Consider the following 10435-nt stretch of genomic DNA (forward strand, 5'->3'; position numbering starts at 1 on the left):
ATTGCGGGACCGCAGAAGCGGCCAAGGCACTGCAGGTGCGGAAGTCGGGGCTGGGCAGTGTCTTCTTTAAAGCGAGGGTTTGGCTCTATCTCATTTCATTTTCGCCCATGGGAGCCGATTTTGGAGCACATTGGAGTGCCATCTTCATCAATCATAATGGGGTAAGTACTTTCTTCACAATTTTGAGTTAAATACATGAGTTTATATGGATTTGAACATGGGAATTAGTAGAAATTGGGGTTTTGGTGGAAAAACCTAGAATCTTGTATATTTGGATTTTGTCCACGAATTTTGGACATAGAACTGAGAATAAATTATATATTTGAGTCCGTGATGTCATGGGAAAAGTTTATCTTCGAAAATTTTTGGAATCTGGGCATGTGGGCCCGAGAGCGATTTTATCGACTTTTCAAGCGGAGTTGGGAATTGTTGTAAATAGGATTATAATGAGTATTTGAGTACATATTAATGGGTTTGCATAATTATTGATCAGTTTTGGAGCGTTGGGCATCGGTTTGAGTCGTCGGAAGGGCATGGGAGCCCGTTATGGAACTGCAGAGCGAGGTAAGTCTCCTTTCTAACCTTGTAAGAGGGGATTTACCCCATAGGTAAAATAATTCAATATGTGCTTCTATTTGTGGGGGCTACGTACGTACGGGGTGACGAGAGTCCGTGCATAGCTACTATTATGCTTATGTCTGGGTAGTCTAGGACCCAAATCACGTTATACTTGCGATGCTTGCATCTTACTTGTTATTTTAACTGTTTCAAACAGATTGGAACTTGATAAAGGAATTTCAAAAGGTTAAACTTCACCTACTTGGGTTTCGGATGGGTCACTTGACCGTTAATGAGAATTGATATTTCTTTGAACATCAAACCTAAATAAATCCTTTATTTGGTTGTCTGAATGTTTTTATCTTTTGTGGAACGGGCTAAACGCCTTGACAAATTAAGTAGATGCATCTATGGTTCGCGTCATTCGACCCTCTGGCAAGTGCACAGTCCAAATATTTGTTGGATCGAGCCGTACGACCTCGGCATGATTTGTGCATGACTTAATTGATTGTTTTGGGAATTAATGATAATTGATGTGGCCTCATTGGCCGGAGATTTAAATTGTTAAAAGATGAAGATAAATTTGGAAATACCCTATTAACAAGAGAATTATTTACATGTCTCATGTTATTGTGTTTACCGTTGCCTCATAAAAATTCATAATTTATCATATCATTGGTATATTGATTATAACCCATAGCAAGTGTCTGAGTTAACCCCTCGTCACTACTTCTTCAAAGTTAGGCGGGATATTTACTGGGTACGCATTGATTTACGTACTCATGCTACACTTCCTGCACATTTTTGTGCAAGTACACATATGTTTAGTCGCCCACAGGCGCGATTATGACGGAGACTTAGGTGAGCTGCATTTTATACGACGCTCCGCAGCCAACAGAGTCTCCTTCAGAGTACTTAAATTTTTCCTGTTCAATTGTATTCCAGACAGCTGTTGTATTTTATTTTATATTCTTAGTAAATGCTCATGCACTTGTGACACCGGATTTTGGGATGATTATGGGTTGCACTGTATTGGAATTTTTTTTTAAAGATATTATTATGTATTTTGTAAACTCCATCTTCTGCTATTTAATTTGGGGGATTAACTATGATTTCAAAAATATTAAAATGAGAATTTACTAATTATTGGTGTTGGCTTGCCTGACAGTAGTTTCCGGCGCCATCACGACCTTTTGAGTATTTTGGGTCGTGACAACATGGTATCAGAGCACTAGGTTCACTTAGGTCTCACGAGTCATGAGCGAGTCTAGTAGAGTCTCGCGGATTGGTACGGAGACGTCTGTACTTATCTTCGAGAGGCTACAGGACTGTTAGGAATGGAACGGGCCGAACGCCTCGACAGATTAAATAGATGCATCTATGGTTCGCGTCATTCGACCCTCTGGCAGTGCACAGTTTAAATATTTGTTGGATCGGGCCGTACGACCTCAGCATGATTTGTGCATGACTTAATTGATTGTTTTGGGAATTAATGATAATTGATGTGGCCTCATTGGCCGGAGATTTAAATTGTTAAAAGATGAAGATAAATTTGGAAATACCCTATTAACAAGAGAATTGTTTACATGTCTCATGTTATTGTGTTTACCGTTGCCTCATAAAAATTCATAATTTATCATATCATTGGTATATTGATTATAACCCATAGCAAGTGTCTGAGTTAACCCCTCGTCACTACTTCTTCAAATTTAGGCGGGATATTTACTAGGTACGCATTGATTTACGTACTCATGCTACACTTCCTGCACATTTTTGTGCAAGTACACATATGTTTAGTTGCCCACAGGCGCGATTATGACGGAGACTTAGGTGAGCTGCATTTTATACGACGCTCCGCAGCCAACAGAGTCTCCTTCAGAGTACTTGCATTTTTCCTGTTCAATTGTATTCCAGACAGCTGTTGTATTTTATTTTACATTCTTAGTAAATGCTCATGCACTTGTGACACCGGATTTTGGGATGATTATGGGTTGCACTGTATTGGAATTTTTTTTTTTAAAGATATTATTATGTATTTTGTAAACTCCATCTTCTGCTATTTAATTTGGGGGATTAACTATGATTTCAAAAATATTAAAATGAAAATTTACTAATTATTGGTGTTGGCATGCCTGACAGTAGTTTCCGGTGCCATCACGACCTTTTGAGTATTTTGGGTCGTGACAACATGGTATCAGAGCACTAGGTTCACTTAGGTCTCACGAGTCATGAGCGAGTCTAGTAGAGTCTCGCGGATTAGTACGGAGACGTCTGTACTTATCTTCGAGAGGCTACAGGGCTGTTAGGAATGGAACAGGCCGAACGCCTCGATAGATTAAATAGATGCATCTATGGTTCGCGTCATTCGACCCTCTGGCAGTGCACAGTTTAAATATTTGTTGGATCGGGCCGTACGACCTCGGCATGATTTGCGCATGACTTAATTGATTGTTTTGGGAATTAATGATAATTGATGTGGCCTCATTGGCCGGAGATTTAAATTGTTAAAAGATGAAGATAAATTTGGAAATACCCTATTAACAAGAGAATTATTTACATGTCTCATGTTATTGTGTTTACCGTTGCCTCATAAAAATTCATAATTTATCATATCATTGGTATATTGATTATAGCCCATAGCAAGTGTCTGAGTTAACCCCTCGTCACTACTTCTTCGAAGTTAGGCGGGATATTTACTGGGTACGCATTGATTTACGTACTCATGCTACACTTGCTGCACATTTTTGTGCAAGTACACATATGTTTAGTCGCCTTGTGGGCGCAGAGGCGCGATTATGACGGAGACTTAGGTGAGCTACATTTTATACGACGCTCCACAGCCAACAGAGTCTCCTTCAGAGTACTTACATTTTTTCTGTTCAATTGTATTCCAGACAGCTGTTGTATTTTATTTTACATTCTTAGTAAATGCTCATGCACTTGTGACACCGGATTTTGGGATGATTATGGGTTGCACTGTATTGGAATTTTTTTTTTAAAGATATTATTATGTATTTTGTAAACTCCATCTTCTGCTATTTAATTTGGGGGATTAACTATGATTTCAAAAATATTAAAATGAGAATTTACTAATTATTGGTGTTGGCTTGCCTGACAGTAGTTTCCGGCGCCATCACGACCTTTTGAGTATTTTGGGTCGTGACAACATGGTATCAGAGCACTAGGTTCACTTAGGTCTCACGAGTCATGAGCGAGTCTAGTAGAGTCTTGCGGATTGGTACGGAGACGTCTGTACTTATCTTCGAGAGGCTACAGGGCTGTTAGGAATGGAACGGGCCGAACGCCTCGACAGATTAAATAGATGCATCTATGATTCGCGTCATTCGACCCTCTGGCAGTGCACAGCTTAAATATTTGTTGGATCGGGCCGTACGACCTCAGCATGATTTGCGCATGACTTAATTGATTGTTTTGGGAATTAATGATAATTGATGTGGCCTCATTGGCCGGAGATTTAAATTGTTAAAAGATGAAGATAAATTTGGAAATACCCTATTAACAAGAGAATTATTTACATGTCTCATGTTATTGTGTTTACTGTTGCCTCATAAAAATTCATAATTTATCATATCATTGGTATATTGATTATAACCCATAGCAAGTGTCTGAGTTAACCCCTCGTCACTACTTCTTCGAAGTTAGGCGGGATATTTACTGGGTACGCATTGATTTACGTACTCATGCTACACTTGCTGCACATTTTTGTGCAAGTACACATATGTTTAGTCGCCCACAGGCGCGATTATGATGGAGACTTAGGTGAGCTGCATTTTATACGATGCTCCGCAGCCAACAGAGTCTCCTTCAGAGTACTTACATTTTTCCTGTTCAATTGTATTCCAGACTGCTGTTGTATTTTATTTTACATTCTTAGTAAATGCTCATGCACTTGTGACACCGGATTTTGGGATGATTATGGGTTGCACTGTATTGGAATTTTTTTTTAAAGATATTATTATGTATTTTGTAAACTCCATCTTCTGCTATTTAATTTGGGGGATTAACTATGATTTCAAAAATATTAAAATGAGAATTTACTAATTATTGGTGTTGGATTACCTAACAGTAGTTTCTGGCGCCATCACGACCTTTTGAGTATTTTGGGTCGTGAAAACATGGTATCAGAGCACTAGGTTCACTTAGGTCTCACGAGTCATGAGCGAGTCTAGTAGAGTCTCGCGGATTGGTACGGAGACGTCTGTACTTATCTTTGAGTGGTTACAGGGCTGTTAGGAATGGAACGGGCCAAACGCCTTGACAGATTAAATAGATGCATCTATGGTTCGCGTCATTCGACCCTCTGGCAGTGCACAGTTTAAATATTTGTTGGATCGGGCCGTACGACCTCGGCATGATTTGCGCATGACTTAATTGATTGTTTTGGGAGTTATTGATAATAATGTGGCCTCATTGGCCGGAGATTAAAATTGTCAAAAGATGAAGATAAATTTGGAAATCCCCTATTATTAAGAGAATTATTTACCTGTCTCATGTTATTGTGTTTACAGTTGCCTCATAAAAATCCATAATTTATCATATCATTGGTATATTGATTATAGCCCATAGTAAGTGTCCGAGTTGACCCCTCGTCACTACTCTTTCGAGGTTAGGCGGGATGCTTACTGGGAACGCATTGATTTATGTACTCATACTACACTTGTTGCACATTTTTGTACAGGTACACATATGTTTAGCGGCCTTGTGGGCACAAAGGCGTGATTATGGCGGGGACTTAGGTGAGCTGCATTCTATACGACACTTTGCAGCCAATAGAGTCTCCTTCAGAGTACTTACATTTTTCCTGTACAATTATATTCCGGACAGCTGTTGTATTTTATTTTACATTCTTAGTAAATGCTCATGAACTTTTGACACCGTATTTTGGGATGATTATGAGTTGCACTATATTAGAATCTTTTTTTAAAGATATTATTACGTATTTTGTAAACTCCATATTCTGCTATTTAATTGGGGGGATTAACTATGATTTCAAAAATATTAAAATGAGAATTTACTAATTATTGGTGTTGGCTTGCCTGACAGTTGTGTCCGGCGCCATCACGACCTTTCGAGGATTTTGGGTCGTGAAACCGAATATACGTGCCTAAGCTAAATTTGAAGTAGAGATATTCGTGTGATTCACTATTGATCCATGTACCTTTATTATTACCTAAAACAGGATGAATGTATAGTAATTAGAATTATTCTGATAAAATATAGTATAACTAGGTAAATATAAGAATGATTATAATTAGGGATGATTACATTGCAAAAACAGAGTTTATAGGTTGTGAAACTCTATTAATGTGAAGGAAAAAAAGGAACTGATTAGTTTAAATATAATATCACTTTGGACCATTGTAAGAAGGGATTCAGACATTTTGAGGGTTGTAATTTGTTACTGCAAATATGGTTGTTGGAGCATCTTCAAAGAGGACAGTACCGTCAGGAATTTACGCGGCGACCATGGAATGACCACATACCCTTTCACCATCCAAAAAGAATGACTTTCATCCCAGACAGGTTTGCACAACCGGACAACGCCGTTGATTGGGTACACTTCTTTAGCAATTTGACTGATGACAAGGTCCATTGGATGTTCGAGTGGTTCCCTACTAGTGAGTTCATCATCAGGTCCAGAGATGTCCCTCACTTAGTGCTGATCGGGTTGAGGGGTATCTATTCTTATGCTCCTATCAGGGTCATGAGACAGGCTGGGAGAAAACAAGTCATACCGCGAGTTTCTAAGATAGTTCACTACAAAGCAGACTTTCAGTGTGGTGCCATTCCATCCAAGTGTGAGGCCCAACACATGTGGCATCTGAATATTATTGTGGAAAAAGATACCATCGAACCAGATCGGTACCACGCCGGTCATGTGTATTTCTACCAATCATGGTTTCATGATGACATAGCAGGAGAAGTCGAGCCAGGGATCGATCGAGGAAACAGGTTCATAGACGATGCTGTTGAAGCACAAGTAACATACAATGGGTTGTGCAAGAGAATCCTTGAGTCTGAAGCCAGACATTTGGAACAACACAAGATAGACATGGAATCAATCAATGAATGGAGGGAAGTTGCTACAAAATCAACAGAGAGGTTGGAGTACTTAGAGCAGGGTCTGATGGAACTTGAAGGGAAGATGAGGAAAAGGATCGTGGATTGTCAGAATGCAGAGGGCAACGAAGGAGGATACCTAGCAAGGGTGTATTTGCTGCTAGACATACGCGACCTAGGGAATCTGATCGATGGGGCTAAGAAGGCCAAGCTTGGAGAGGGTCCCTCCGGGACCAAATAGAATAGAATTGTTATTTATTTGCTTTTCTAGAGTCGTTTTAGAAATTGATTGTAATAAGGCAAATGCCACTAGCAACTCTTTTAATTATTGTCATTTTAGAGGTTTGATCTATTTATTACATTAATGAAATGAGGAAGTTATCGGCATCAAGTTTCTCCAAATCTATGTGTCGCTAGGCCTACCTCAGGCACAATGAGGTCCCCAAAATTAGGATGTGAATTGATAATTTCGCAATACATGTTTAAATACTGCAAATATCCTTCCAAAATCCCCTACTGACTTGTTTACCTTTTTGATTTTCTTTGTTTTGATTATTCCCATCCCCTAAGGTTGGTTCTTGCATACTGGCATCATCAGCGTATCATACCAGGAGTGGCTAAGATGGATGACATGAGTGGTATCAGGAAAGATAACGCTGCGCATGCGGAAAATGTTGAAACTTCAGATGGTCGGAGTACTCCGGCACAGAATGATTTGATTTTACGATTGGAGCTGAAAATACTGGAATTGCAAGGGGAACTTGAGCAGGTCCGCAACTTGGCAAACCTTTCCCTCACTTTAAACGTCTCGGATATTAACCAACAGAACGCCCAAAACCCACTACCTCCTCAAAACACACCAAACCAACATCCACCCCCCGCACCTCATCAATACGCCACACCTCCTCAAAATCCTAACCATCCACCAGTGCCAACTCCACCTCAACACCAACATCTTCCGATTCAGTATCCACATATTACTACCTACCATACTCCTCAAAATACACCGCAACCTACCCCCGATCCACAGAACTCAACCAATGATCATCACTACACCCAAATCATCGGTATCTACCAAAGTAACCATATATATGTAGAAACCCTACCTCACCCCACTCAACAAACCCTATACACACCAGAATATGCCGAGAAGGACCTACTCATCAAGAATATAGCAGAGGAACTTAAGAAGCTCACAAGCCGAGTCCAGGGTGTCGAAGGGGGTAAAGGCATTGAGGGTTTGAATTATGAAGATCTGTGTATTCAGCCAGACGTAGAACTACCGGAGGGTTACAAACCTCCTAAGTTCGAGATGTTTGATGGAACAGATGACCCAAAGGTGCATCTAAGGACACACTGTGAAAAGCTCGTAGGAGTTGGAAAAGATGAAAGGATTCGCATGAAACTGTTCATGAGAAGCCTCATTGTAGACGCCCTAACGTGCTACATCAGCCAAAATCCAAAGAAGTGGGTTAGCTGGGTAAGCATGGCATCGTATTTCATGGATCAGTTCAGGTTTAATACGAAGAATGCGCCAGATGTCTTCTATATCCAGAATCTCAAGAAGAAGCCAACAGAAACTTTCTGCGAGTATGCTACTCGATGGAGATCGGAAGCTGCAAAAGTAAGGCCAGCATTGGAAGAAGAGCAGATGAACAAGTTTTTCGTATGGGCCCAGGATCCGCAATACTACGAAAGGTTAATGGTTATCGAGAATCACAAATTCTCCGACATCATCAAATTGGGGGAAAGGATTGAAGAAGGGATCAAGAGCGGAATGGTAACTAACTTTTAGGCATTACAGGCTACAAACAAAGCATTGGAGTTAGGGGGTATATCCAAGAAGAAAGAAGTAGTGGGCGTGATGGTAGCCCAAGGTCCAAAATCTCCTCTTATATACCAAACACCTCCACCCACATATCAGCCTTCACCTCCCAGATATCCACAACCCGCCACTACCTACCATACTTATAACACCCAACCAGCATATTATCACTCACCGCTAGCCCGCCAAAACTATCGGAAACCCAGACCAAATTTTGACCGCAGGCCACCCAGACAATACTCCCCTATTGCTGAACCTATCGATCAATTATATGAGAGACTGAAAGCTGCTGGATATGTCACCCCTATTCCCGATGTTGCCATGGAAAACTCCTCTCAATGGGTCAATCCAAACAAAATATGTGCCTACCACTCCGGCATGAAAGGTCATACCATTGATGAATGTCGCACCCTGAAAGACAAGATTCAGACACTAATCGATACCAAGGTTATACAAGCAAATGAGGCTGCACCTAACATCCGCAATAATCCCCTCCCGGATCATAGGGGCGAGGGTGTAAATGTGATAGAGACTGATAAAGAATGGGACCCAGAATGGTCGATTGGGCTTATTCGAGAAGTGGATGACCCAAAGAAACCTGCGGTCACTCTTATTCATATTGTGGTACAGATACAGCCACCAATTGAAGTTGAAGTAGCCGCACCAACCCCGTTCGAGGTGGAAACAACACTTGCAGCTGTACCTGCTTCATTCGAAGTAGAAGTAACCACACCCTTCACTGTGACGGTAGCATCCACACCTCCCTTTAAATCCAATGCCATACCTTGGGACTATCTTGCAGAAGCCAGGAGGAAAGAAAAAGCAAAAATGGAAGGAACGAGTAGAGAAGCTGCTTCCAAGCAACCCATCATCGAAATTGGCCCGGATGATCTTTGGAGAAAGGTGCAAGCGAGAGAATATTCTGTGGTAAACCATCTGAACAAAACTCCTGCTCAGATATCCATCCTATCATTACTGCAGAATTCTGAGGCACATAGGATTGCCTTGATGAAGGTATTGAATGAAGCTTACGTATCTAACAATATCACCAGTGGGGAGATGGCTAACATGGTAGGGCAAGTACTGGAGAGCCACAAGATTACCTTTCATGAAGAGGAACTGCCACCAGAGGGATTAAGCCACAATAGGGCACTTCACATCATGGTAAAATGCGAGGATAACTTCATTGCCAGGGTTTTTATAGATGGAGGGTCCAGTCTCAATATCTGTCTGCTGACTACTCTGAAAAGGTTGGGTAAAGGTTTGCATGAAATACGAGCAGGGACTATGAATGTGAAGGCGTTCGATGGGTCTCAAAGGGCCACAATTGGGGAAACCAATCTATGCTTGCAGATGGGCCCGACTTGGTTTGATGTTGAATTTCAATTGATAGACATATCCGCCTCATACAATCTTCTATTGGGACGACCTTGGATACATGTCGCCGGGGCCGTGGCTTCTACTTTGCACCAGGCTGTAAAGTTCGAATGGAATCATCAGGAGGTGATCATTCATGGAGACGGGAGTAATCCCATTTATACCAACCAAACTGTTCCGGTCGTGGAAAATAGAAGGAAGTTAGGTGGGGAGACTTATCATCGCATCGAGCGTGTCAATGCAATTGAGAAAGACAAGTGGTGGAGCAGCAAAATAGAAAGCATACTAGCGTGGGCAGGGTATGAACCCGGTAAAGGGCTCGGGAAGAACCTCCAAGGTATTACCAAACCGATACAGCTAAAATGTCACGGCACGACCTTTGGACTTGGATATCAGTACACCTGGCAGGAGTATGACGATTGGTCGCCGCCATGGCATGGTCCTTATTACACTCTTGAGCAACCAGTACTATATTTGAGCCAGTCATTTCACCAAGCTGACATGATGTGGGAGTCCGAAGAAGATGAAGTTCTAGCCGGTATAAGGAATCTATTTCTGGATGATGGAGACATGGATTGCAGTGCGATAGTTGAG

The sequence above is a fragment of the Nicotiana tabacum genome, unplaced genomic scaffold (assembly GCF_000715075.1).
Source record: "Nicotiana tabacum cultivar K326 unplaced genomic scaffold, ASM71507v2 Un00022, whole genome shotgun sequence".
In the NCBI taxonomy this organism is placed as follows: domain Eukaryota; kingdom Viridiplantae; phylum Streptophyta; class Magnoliopsida; order Solanales; family Solanaceae; genus Nicotiana; species Nicotiana tabacum.